The sequence below is a fragment of the Eleutherodactylus coqui genome, chromosome 1 (assembly GCF_035609145.1).
Source record: "Eleutherodactylus coqui strain aEleCoq1 chromosome 1, aEleCoq1.hap1, whole genome shotgun sequence".
Classification (NCBI taxonomy): Eukaryota; Metazoa; Chordata; class Amphibia; order Anura; family Eleutherodactylidae; genus Eleutherodactylus; species Eleutherodactylus coqui.
Window position 1 is genome coordinate 218903794 of NC_089837.1, and position 13667 is coordinate 218917460.

Below are 13667 nucleotides of genomic sequence, written 5' to 3' on the forward strand. Positions count from 1 at the left end.
TGGCTTTGGTAACATGTATTCTGTACTTGAGGCAAAGATCTGAAAAAACACCTAGCCTTCGAGTAGACAGAAAAATAAAAACACTAATTTATTGGAAACATATAAAAAACAAAATACAATATGTCCTCAATACATCAGTAATGTTCCAGAAGATACTAGAGTGCTGGAAGTTTTCTAGGACCTTTAAGTGAATATTACAACCAGACTAAGACTGTACACAGGGATCATATAGTGGTCGCATACCATACAAGCAAACTGCAAGCACAGTGAATGGCAGGCTAGACAATTATATCCAGTGACTCCTGGTCATGTTTTCTCTAAATGTAGTCCCTCGCATTCTCTTTTGTTCTCTATTTGGCCTAGACTGCCTTTAAGACTTCACTGCCACCATTTGTCATTCCAGAGTTTGTTCCCCCCACCCTTATTACAGCACATTAAATAGTGTCCCCTTTCTTATTATATGACATTTTTGAGAATATTTGCTGTTATTATTATTTTTACCATCATGGCCATCAAGTTGGACACTGAAGTTGAGTGATAAATAAGTAACAGTACAATATTATTTGTGAAATGCCCAATGCTATTTCCTATTTCAATACCTATGAGCATCATACCTAATTTGTTCAGCTAGAGGCTGTATGGATAATGTGAATACCATAGGGGACATTTTCTAGTCTTACTTGTAATTTTAAATACTTTCCCTGAGGAAACATTCCAAAGACTAGAACTCTTCTGTTAACCACAAAAAGATCTAATTACTCTATTATTTAACTGGTGCACCAATTTTGTTCAAAACTGCCTTTATATATTTCCAGCAAACCTAAAAAGCATCAGCTCCACATCAATAGACAGAGAAGATGTTCACTTTGCTTATTTTGGTGAATTAAGTAGACCATAAGTCCGGGGCTATTCCCTAATCTTTTCTGTCCATTCTTCCCTTTAGTGAGACATATGGAAAGGATGTCCAATCGCGGAAAAGTGAAAAAAGTTTAAGTTTCAGCTCTCTAATGGACTGGATCCATGAGGGGAGCAGAAAATACTCACCTCTATCCTCCGTGATGTTCCGTGGCAATCTGGACCTGCCACAGACTTCTTTGCCGATGTGACACACATGCGCAGAAGGCCAGAGAGCCCAGCAAATGTAAAATCTCCTTGCAACCGGCTGTCAAAGGTAGCCGAGTGCAATACGATGTCACTATGGACCACTGTATGCAGTTCCCGGCCATGTGATTGACGATATCCATTGAAAAACAGTGATTATGTAAAGTTAAATGTAAAAGTTGAAAAAGTTCAAGTTTCATCTCCCCTTACAGATCCTATCCTTGAGGGGCGGTAAGATTATATACTTAAGGTCCCCGGATTTGTGAACCGATGGGATCTTTATTCGAGGACCTTTCCTAGCTTCGACGCGTGATAAAAAGGTAGCGATCTACCTTAGGCCAGTCTTACAAAAGCGGATAGGAATTGTGGATTCTGCATGCGTTTGATCCGCAGTAATATGCCTGATTAATCGAATGCATTGGATTACGCAATTCTGTTCACATTAGTGCGTCGCAATTACATAATCCACTCGCAGAAGACAGAAAACAGCATAACTATTTTACTGCGGATATTCACAACATAGAGCCCTTTGTGCACGATGGGCGTGGATATACCCGCAGCCCATACGCAACTACAGTGCATATGGGCTGCTGGTACCCATGTCGTTAGTAAGCGGCGGTGTGGGAAATCTAAACAAAAGAAAGGTGTGAGTATGTAGTTATGTGCAGTATATTACGCGGGCGTACACAGGGCCACGGCCGGGCTCACAGCTGGGATCCGCTGCAGGCCTCTGCAAGCGGATTCCACACATGGCTGTGTGAGGCTGGCATTATTCAGATCACTACCTGTAGTACGTTATATACAACAAGACCACAGGAACGATCAGCTTCCTGCAGTTCCAGGAGCAGTTTGTTGAGCGCCTTCTATTTGAGACCGCTGCACCTCAGCGAGCTTACGAGGCCTCACAGTACACCACTTTTTACACCCCAGCCCTGCCGCTGAGGTCAAGAAAGCCCCTGAAAAAGTGTCACTGAGGAGGAGGGATACCCGGTTTTATACCCCCATTCGCCTATCCCAACCAGGCCTCCGTAATTACCCTTGTTTTCAGACATACCACACAGTTTACATTATTACTTCTATCTAAGATTTAGGGGATGTCAAAAAGTGTGTTTGTGTGTGGGGGGGGGGGATTATTTTTAGGGAGTCAATTTATTTTCTGCACAAGTATGCAGTGGGGCCTGGAATTCCTTGAGTTGTGCCCTGAAATCCTATGGGTGTTCCCTCTATTATAGGCCTAGCCATGTGCCCTGTAAGTTGATTGGGGCTACAATGGGTATGTTACTGAACACAAGACAAACAGGGGTATCCATTTTGGTATCCATTTTGGGGGGAAAGTCTTCATTCATATGTGCACTATACAAAAAAATTATATAATTGCCAAAAAAACAAAAATCGTATTTTTTTTCCTCCTGCTTTGCGTAGATTCATTCAAAAACTGTGAGGTCAGAATATGCAGTACAACCCTAGATGCATTTGTTAAGGGGTCATCTGTGGGGGTTCTCCATTGTTTTGGCTGCTCAAGAGCTCTACAAGTGTGCAATGGGGCATGAAACACTTTCAAGTAAAATTTCTGTTCTGAAATCTGCTCCTTTCGGTTTGGGCCGATTCAGTTACGTAAATCTAGCAATCTTGTAAAGCCTGAGAAATAAAATAATTAAATTAAAAAAGCAAAAGTGGTGAGATAACGCTGGTGAGTGATTTTAATCCACCTATGTGTGGATTTGATCTCGTTAGTTAAGGGTTCATACACAGCTTTATATTTTGTACTGAGCCTTAATAGTTATGCCATAGAGATGCATGAGACCTCTACTGTACATCAATATGCCTTAGATTTCATACATTATGTGAAAATTGTAGCATGCTTCAACAGACTTTCTATGCATAATGGCCTTATTCCTCAGAGTCATTTTAATAGAAGAGTATATCTCCACATTCACAGAATCTAATGAATCCTGTATGGTAGTGTACAGAGGCGGAATGGCTCCAGGCATATAGGCTCCTAAGGTTAGAAGCCAACACTTTTCCTTTATACAAGATATGGGAGAAAGACAATACACATTTTTCTTCCACTAATTTAAAATATAAATGCAAGCCAGAATTGTTTTATCTTCAGTATTCAGATTGGTACTTTAAATGTAAACTGCTGTGCAGCAGTTAGCTAATAGATTGTGAAGCATATTAACCCTTTCCAATCCACTGTCTGACGTCCAAAGACATTATGATTTAAAGGGGTTGTCTCGAGGAAGCAGTGAATTTTTTTTTTTGCCCAGTCCCCCTAATTAAGCATACATTACTAAGCCCCCTGTAAATGACTTTTCTAGCTGGTTTGTACTTACAGTTCCAGCGTTTCAGCAACTTATAAAAATGTTCCCAAGATGGCCGCCGGCTCTTTTCCCATCGCTTGCTGTAGCCCGACGTGCGCGCTCCCGAGACGCTACCAGCTGTGTCTCCCTGACAACCAGACGCCCCGCAGCCGCCGACCGCAGACACCCCGCAGCAGGTAACCGGCGCTAGACCCCTGACAACAGACGAAGGCCCCCCCGGCCCAGCGGCAGACCCCCCGGCCCAGCGGCAGCCCCCCCGGCCCAGCGGCAGCCCCCCCTCGGCCCAGCGGCAGCCCCCCCCGGCCCAGCGGCAGCCCCCCCCCGGCCCATCACTTACCTGGGCAGCAGGACGGCGGGACGGCAGGACGGCGGGACAGCTGGGCGGCTTCTCGGGACAGCTGGGCGGCTCTGCACCTTCCTCTAACAGAGGATGGTACAGAATGGCCGCTCCAGCGCGCTCCCGAGCAGTGACAGCTCGTCTGCGCATGCGGCTCGTGCTGAGAGGAGAAGACCGGACTGCGCAAGCGTGTCTAAAAAAGCAAGCTGCCAGCGAATTTAGACGGAACCATGGAGACGAGGACGCTAGCAACGGAGCAGGTAAGTGAATAACTTCTGTATGGCTCATATTTAATGCACGATGTATATTACAAAGTGCATTAATATGGCCATACAGAAGTGTATAACCCCACTTGATTTCGCGAGACAACCCCTTTAAGCCTGTGCAACTCTGATGTTGCAAGATGCCTGTTGGGGTCCTCTTACTGTACATTGCCAGCGTCTGAGCCTATCCAGCATGTCACCTCATGCAGTAATGGCTTTAGCCAGCATATAGCTCCATTGTATAGCAGCAGAAAAAGAGTAAGCACCCCTAGGAAAACCAGGATAGAAATTGGATTGGAAAGGGTTAAACTGCATACATATGTGATTGGAGGACTTTATATTGTAGAACCAGAAACATAACATGGATATAAGAAAATTATTGATACTCTAGATTGCTTTCAACATAATGACAGGAATGTAGTGAATGTGGTTATACTGTATAGCATGCATATAAAGTATAATCACATTCTCTACAGGTGAGGAGGGGAGGGAAGAAATAGGTGAAGAAGCAGAGATGAAACTTTGTAAATGTAGGCCAGTATCAATTCCCCATGACATGTGAAGGAAGTTTAATTAAACAGTCCCTCTGCAATATATTCAGGTGTACAGAAAATCCTGGCACATAGCATGCACCACAGACCCTGCACCTGGGGTATCTATTCAGGGGTTAACATAAAGGGGCCTGAGAAGTAGTGAGTTTTAGGCATGTTTCAAACGGGCAACAGCGATATCGCTGTGAGAAAGTCGCGGCGATATTGCATCTGTGTTCTGTGATACCATTCAATGCGATGGCTGTGATTGATTCATTATGCGCTGTAGTGATTGGCTGAGCTCCAGTGCTCGAGAACCAATCAGAGCCAGCGCTTCCTGGAGGCAGTGTTTTTGAACCTCCATTTCAGGACGTGCTGACATAAGACTGCAAGCAAGTGCGGGGGACCTGCGAGGAGAAGTGCGGCGGAGTGATAGCAGCTCTTAGGTGATGTATTGTTTTTTTATTTTTTTAATGCAGATGGAGATTAGTTTATCGACAAACAGTAGGACTTCCTACTGTAGAAGTTGCAACTCACCTCACAAAAAACACGTTTTTGTGTGATGTGATGCAACAGAAAGGAAGGCTCCATAGAAAAACATAGGCTACAAATCATAGCAAATCTCTGCAGTATTTAACAACCCGTGATTTTTGTTTCTCGCAATGTAGCAGGATACAAAACATCACTATTGTAAAAGAACTCATAGGAAAGCATGGGCTTCACATATATGCAATTTCTAGCACTGTCCTCTCTGTTACCACCCATGCCTCTCATGCGCCAGTTGCAATAATTTATTGAAAGGCTCCTTCTTAACGCATCCGTGTACAGGAAAACGTTGTAATATTAAACATCGCTATTCCTGTCTTTCAACGTTTGTCATTTATCTTATCACCTGCCCTTGCGGGTTATTTTATGTAGGTGAGACTACGAATTCGGCAAAAGACAGAATTAGTAAACACAAAAGTACGATACGTACGCGTAAAATGGATGTCCCGGTCGCGAAACATTTTTGCGATGCGGGACATGCCATCAGTGAGCTCAAATATCATATTATCGACCACATCCCGCGTAATATCAGGGGTGGTAACAGAGAGGACTTATTAAAACGACTGGAGTTACATTGGATATTTGAATTAGATGCGCTCCAACCGAAAGGCCTTAATATTGAATATCATGCCTTACCTTTCTTATAGACATCATATTGCTACTATTATGACTATTGGTATAAGGTGATAAGTCTGTATTGATACCAGGGTAGTTGTGTCTATTTTTTGTCATTTGTTTTTAATTATTGTCTTTTGCTTTTTCAGGAGAGATACGGAGGTGTCATCAATCAGTGTCTGTTCCCTTTTGTACAATCAGAAAAATGTCTTGTTTATTTAATATTTTTTCTGGATTTGAATAATAAAGTTTTTTTGAATTTTGGATTTCGGATGTATATGTTGAGTATAGATGAGCGAGTATCTCCCCCGCTCGAGACTGCAGGTTCGGGTGCCGGCAGCGGGCATGAAGCTGCGGGGGAGAGCGGGGCAGAAAGGAGGGGAGATCTCTCTCTTCCTCTCTCCCCCCCGCTCCCTCCTGCTGACAGCCGCTACTCACCGCTCCCCCGCGCCGGCACCCGAACCTGCAGTCTCGAGTGGGAGAGATACTCGCTAAAGGCAATGCTCGCTCAAGCAATTGCCTTTAGCGAGTATACTCGCTCATCTCTAATGTTGAGTTAATATATATTTTGAGCATTTAATTTTTTCTTTAATTATCTTTTCTTTAATAAAAATGGCTATTTGGTTAAGATTTGTGTTGGATTTATTACTTTTTGGACTTGATGTGTCTGTATGACCGCTGGGGTTTGTCTCCAATGTAGCTATGTAATTTAGCAGTATGAAATCATGGTGCTTAAACGCTGGTCTATCTCTATACTGATACAGAAGCGGTTCTTTATTACATATGGTGCATTGGGACTCTTAGTATAGGTGGGTTGGGTTACATAACCTGGCGTGAGATGATCGTTTGACACTGCCGGCGCAAGCGCAGAATGTAGTAGATACGGACTGCCTTTAGTATGTAACTAGGGGCGTGATTAGTTTCGGACATGTGTAATAGATACCGCACGTTCGGCTATGCACAGGCGCACTGGTTATTTGAATCTGTTTGCCCTTAGCTACAGTATGGGCATGACCATTTCCAGTCATGCGCGGTGGATTTCGGCAGCCCGGTGGGACGCAAGTGCACTGAACAGCTGAATCCTATTGCCCTTAGCTGCAGGATGGGCAAGACGGCTTCCGGACATGCGCAGTAGCGTGATAAGGGACGGCAGTTGTCTGGCGTGGATCCCTGGTTGCATGACACCTTCCAACTCCCGCATGTGAGTATGATTGATTTTAATTAAGTATTTTATTTATGGGCATGATCATCAGTTGGTGTTTAAGCTTGACAAAGGCCATAGTGTTGGTGACCGAAACGTCGCTGTTGTGATTTTGCTTGACTTTTTATTTCAATAAATGCTGGATGGATATTTTATTTCTGATGCCACTCGATATTTGATGAATGATCCTATGTGCTGCCGGTCCTGTACTATTGCTGTTTCCCGTGTGAATCTTTGGTGTCCAGGGTCCGGACTATCGGCTTGCACGGCGAGTATTACTCAATTGTGAGGTGTATATGTGGTGCTGCTGCCGCAACAAATATTTGTTCAGCAAACACGTAGTCAGCAAACAAGCCAGTGGCCGGTACACAGAGACCTTTTTTTTTTCTTAAGGAGTAGGTTTGGGAAGGAGGTGGCTTAAAGACTGAGAGCTCAATAAGCATGCAAGGAACTGGAGGAAGGCCCAGACTTTTATAGCATGTCCAATAAAGGAAAACATAGTGTAGAGCCAGTCAGGGAAACACAGGGCCAAGGAACTAGGAGTATGGACAAGATTTATCAGGGGAGCTGTCCAGCGGGCTGAATAGCTCACTGGAGGGATACACCATCTGGAGCACAAGAGTTCTCAGGTTTGAACCCTGACAAACCTCTTAAGGTTCCTAGTTAAGTACCAATTAGTGTATTGAAAAGAAGTGACCACCAATTCAATTTCCTCCTTGGAAAGATGAGTAGTAAGGAAAGCTTCCATTATTTGAAGAACTAGGTTAAATTATCCACCTGTGCAAGAGAACTCTTTTGACTATCAAAACAACAATTTTCACAAACTGAAACATATTTTCTTTGGTAGGGGAATCAGGATCGTATAGAGTAATGTACTGAAATATCAATGTCTGAGCCTCAGAGGTAGAAAAACCTTTCAATGGGTTGATATCTGAGAGGATATGCTTCTCCTGCAGATCTGCACCTGTGTACATGACATAAACCAAGCCAGAGGTCTGTGGTGCTTTTCCTTTTGGGCAAAAACTGATTCGGCCAGGCAACTGTGCAGAAGTCGGCGTGATGCATGAGCTTCAGAAAAGATTCCCTCCAAGCCACATTAATGACCTCCCTATGAGAGAGCATAAGTTTAGGCAAAGATATTAGGTCCAGGGATTTAAATTGGCATCCAAGCTCCTATCATTTAATTTTGCCAGGGATTTAAAGCCTTTCTCCAGATCTGATACCAGAGACTGATCTAGGTTAGCATAGTACATTTTCAGCAGGGTGCTCATCAGTTTCAGGTTCGATTAAGATTTATTACTTTCATATTTTAATGTCGATATGTGGGTATAAGGGCAACATCCCTTGACAAATAGTCAGCTTGGCAATAGTCTGAGGGCAACATTAAAAAGGCAATGTTTGCTTCTCATAATTTTGAACTAGTCTCCATCATGTAAAATGCGTTGTCTTACACAAAATGCCCCTTTCTGTCTTCTGATGGGGAGATAACTGTATTTAGGTTTCTTCCAACAACTATTTAGGAGACTGGGTCACTTAAAGTAAATGTACAATATGCTTAAAAAAGGTTTTGTTATCACAATTGGGTGCATAAAGGTTGTAGATGCTATAGCAATTGCCCAAATAGTCTAACAAAATATGGGACCACCTACCCTCCTGGTCATGATTCTTAGATATTACCATACTTGTAAAGTTTTTGTAAAGCAGTAGAACAACACCTGCTTTGCCCTTAAATGCTGAAGAACCATAAACCTGTTCTACCTTTAATTTTCTGAGTATGAAAAAATCCCCCACCTCTAGATGTGTCTCTTGTAACAACACTAATAGTCCATTTACATGGGCCAAGCTGTAAAATGTGGTGGTGATACACCATAGATACACTATCTCTTGAGTGGCTAGGTGGCACTCTGTTGCTACTGACACTGCATTGGGGGCTTCCCTTTTTACTGCCACATGGGGCTGCCTGCCCCACAACCCTATTAACTGTATATATGAGGCACCTTATAAAAGAGCACAGGAGTACTATGACTAAAAAAAAGAAACAAACATGTAGATTGCTGAACATCATGGCAAACGACTCTATATGTAACAATTGTAAAATATGTGTTGGAGGGAAGGTACATCTGTCTGGAACATAGTCATCAAGAAAACCCAGTGGCATATGACAGAGTTCAGCCATGACTGAAAGTTACTAGGAAATGCTAACTGGACTCCGTTGGGAAACTTATTCAAGAGCATTTGAACTTAATAAAGTGTGAGCAAAGTTCAACGTGTATGGGGAGAGGATCTACTCACAACTCCCAGGACCCAGAAAGGGATATGTCGCTTCTTCTGTTGCTCTAGTTGTTTTCTCTCTCTACTAGAGGTGGGCAGAAGGAGAAGATGGGCTTGCAGACCTGAGAGAGCCTGCCAACTTGGGTTTACAACCCAAGAGCTTCGCTGCTAACAGAGCATCTGGTTGTGTCCCAAGATATTAAGGCCATCTCTGCCTCCTCCATGGCAGAGCGTGGCTGGATATTAAAACTGAAAATGAGCCTTTTTTATACAGAGATGTGCAGAGGGAGCCAGTGTTTCACTACCTCAGCTGAGTAATCCTCAAAGAGCACTACTTCATGGCCTGTGATACATAACAAGTGGTTTCTCGACCTAAATGCCCATAGCAAAGTCACATTGTCATTAAACTCCAGCAGCCACATAATAACATGATGCTGTCGCAGAGCAGCATGCCCCCCATTCAAAGCATTATTAGATTGGGATGGTTCTGGCCCTATACAGTGCAGACATAAACGCTGGTATTCAAAACCTATAGCTTTGGGAAGCTCCTTCTCACATAAATGTAGTAGTTCAGTAGATTTTACTGATTCAGAAAGCCCCACCATCCATAAATTATTGCAGCGGAACCATTTTTCAAGGTTTTCTAATTTCTCAGAAATGCACTTAATAGATAGCTGGCTGTTCTGTACTGTCTGCTCTAGCTGCACTTTCTTGGCCTTCAGTTGATGCACAGAATACTCTAAGTCATCTACTATCTCAACCGTGATGGCAATCTCTGCTTGAAATGTGCCAGAGAGGCCTGAATTGCTAGTTCCAGCATCCTTTGAATATCTGGGGTAATGTGTTAAGCTCCTTCCAGGGCTAGTTGCTTATAATCAACTGGCTGCCCTAGAATTCAGTCCTCACCTTTGGCATTTGAGACATGCCGTGCACTTACTGCTTCACTCGGTTTGGGAGTACTGTGTGCAGTGATCGTTCTGGTGCCATCTTGTTCTGCTGGTCAGGAGGAGAGCTGTGCTGCCCAGGGGGTTGCGATTTCTGGCAACTTCACAGGAGTTAATGGTCCATGGGCTACTGGACACAATGCCCAAGAGGTCTTGCTACTCAGTGGAGGTGTTGCTTTGTGTGTTGCTGTAGATTGCTGCGGTCCTGGACAATATTTTGTGGGAGCTCACTCCAACATGTTCTTACATGTCAGCACCAGAACCAGAAATCCATGTGCAGCAACCGAGACACAAGGCACACCACTAAGGATATGGTGGGGTAGTTGTTAGGGATGTCACGGTGGCACTACCAACTCCTCCCCGGAGGGGTGTGTGTGACACTCGGCCAAGGCACTGACAGGCCTTTTCCAGGCAACGCTAGGGCAGCGGTTACGGTGTAGTGGATTGGAAGAATCTTGTCCCGGGTGATGCCACTGTTCCTTATTCCGTAGGATATCTGATGGAAAAATTAAGAGAGTCCACACACAGTTAGCTTGAGAAACACAGTTGCTGGGAATGGTCAACAACTGGAACTTTACTTGCAGATAGATTATCTGGATACACCTTCACAATTCTTTGTCGGAATTTCACACACCAGTGCAGAAAGACCAAAGATGGAGGTCAGGGAGGAAGAACACGGGATGACACAGTCAAGTTACCTGTATAACTCTGCTCCTGGACACACACTTCGGAGGAGGACAAGACACTCCACTGACACTCACTTGCTGACGGTTTCAGGACACTGCACTGTGGGACCTTTTCCTCTTCTCCTAAGGTACAAAGATCAAAAGGTAGCGCTCCAGAGTGGGAAAGAGTATTATTATAATAATTTATTATTTTTAACTCACCGTGACGCAACCAGATTTCCCTAGGGAGCACTGGTACGTCAAAGATCCAGGTAAGAAGAGGAAACAATTTAGGTGGAAATCCAAATGTTAGTGGTTAAGGTGAGCAGTCTAGTGGCACTTGTCCTTACAATATCCCATCACAGAGAGCATCAAATGGGGATTCCAAATATACAAACATATATCAGAGGAAGAAAGCAACAGTAAGAAGCTGCATGTAGTTTTTTAGGTATGTGTATAATAGATATATGTGTATGTACAGTTGAATAGACCAGAAATATGCTTGAAAAAGGCTTGTTTAATAGCTGAAATGCATCGCATTTTAATAAATAAAACCTTTTGAGGATATATCGAGATCGGACCTCGATTCATCCACCTCAGGTTCTATGGTCTATACAATACTTTTCTGAATTAGCGGTGCACTCCTAGGAGGCACCCCTGTGAAGTAGGTTTTGCAAATATATCTTTCTTAAGGTAGGAATCCTGGCATTAGACCATCAGGGAAACCGTTGTTTCTCTTCCACTCTTCACCACATGAGGGTTGAAGGTACCCCCATGTGGCCAGCACTCTCACTCCATCGTTGAAGAAAATGGAACTCTCCTCACTCTCCTCTTGCACTCATGTACATAACTTGCATACTCACATGACAACACAAATTGTTACATTTTCCAGACATATCCCGGACATTAACAGACATTAACCTCTCGCATGCTGCAGCTGTGCAATACACATAACTGGTGACAAGACAATTTGCACAGTGCATCACACTGAAGACATGACATGTGAGAGAAATACAAGACAGTTATGGAGGGGCCAGACATAGGTATTTCAGGCCACTACACATGAAAAACTTTAAAGTTTAAACTTAAAAGTATATATCATTCAACAGCTAAAATTATAACTTAGACCCCTTTCAAAAGAGTGTATTTTTCTTCAGTATAAGGTCATGCTGAGGGGACTGTAATGCAGAGCTATTGTAAATCTTTAGGGCTAATCACATGGTCGCATTTTTTCTGGCCATTTTTCAAAAACACGGCATGATTTTTTTTTCTTATTTGCCTTTGTATTTATATTCCTTTCTATAGGGCAAATATGGATCAGTATTTGCACAAATGAACATAATACAAATACAAAAATTGATGACATACTGATGCAATATTTTTTGAAACATGCCCAAATTAAAACACTGAAAGGCCTCGGTCACACGGGCGTTTTTTTGCCGCAATTTGTGGATCGCATGACAGATGCGCATCCGCAAATCGCGTGACCGGGGCCGAAAAATCGCCTGAAAAATCTGCTCCTAGCCGCGTTTCATTAGAAACGGGCCGGAGCAGTGCAGCGCTGTCCAGCGCATTGAATTCAATGGAGCCGGCAATACAGACGGCTCCATTGAAAGCAATGGACTGCGGCCGATCTCAGGATGAATTTTCGGGAAGGGCTTAAAAATATAAGCCCTTCCCTGAAAATCATCCAAAACTGTGTGAAAAGTAAAAAAAATATATACTCACCATGTCCCGGCAGACGGAGTTCAGCCATGGCCGGCAGTTCTCCTGAACTGCTGTGAGTAGTATTCAGCAGCCGGGCGAGCACCAAAATACTCGAGTCGAACTTTCAGTGATGCTCGAGAGTTTGTTTCGAGAACCCCATTGACGTCCATGGGCGACTCGAGCATTTTTGTATATGACTGGTGCTCCGCTAAGGTTTTCATTTTTGAAAATCTTAGCAAATCACCAAAGTCATGTAAAAATCACAGAAATGGATAGGGCAGGCGAGGAGCAACATGCAGGGCTGTCATTCAATAGCTGAGAGCTGCCTCTGATTGGTCCCTGCGCTGAGCCAATCAGAGGCAGCACTCACTCACCTATTCATGAATTCATGAATGGGTGAGTGAGAGCTGCCTCTGATTGGTGAGGGCTGTGACCAATCAGAGGCAGCTCATTCAGCAGGCGGGGATTTTAAATCCCTGGCTGCTGAATACTACTCACAGCAGTTCAGGAGAACTACGTCTGCCGGGACAAGGTGAGTATATATTTTTTTTTACTTTTTACACAGTTTTGGATGATTTTCAGGGAAGGGCTTGTATTTTTAAGCCCTTTCCGAAAATTTATCCCGTGCTCGCCGGCAGCCCATTGCTTTCAATGGAGCCAGCTGTATTGCCGGCTCCATTGAATTCAATGGGCAAACTTCATTCTTCTCTGCCACAGCTGTTACAGCTATGGCAGAGGAGAATGATTTGTCTAGTACATGTTCTCAATGGGGTCGGCGCTGCTGCCGCCGGCTCCATTGAGCGCATATAGAGAAGAACAGGAATCGCAGATAGGTGCGATCTGCGATTTCTGTTCTATAATTAATCGGACGAGCGCATAAAAAGCACTCATGTGTCCGATACCATTGCAAAGCAATGGTTCTATAAAATCGCCGGACACATGCGCATGCGCAAATCGCGCGAAAAAACGCCCGTCTGACCGAGGCCATATAGTGTATACATTATTGTACCATACAGTGCCCAAATAACCCTGCCTAATCAATAAACTTGGGAATGTAACTGCATTCTAGGCAGCTGTCTTAATGTAAGATCGTGCATCAAGCATGCGATCAGGAGAGGGGAAATTCCAGGTGCCCAGGCCATTGCATCCATTGGAGTTTTCTA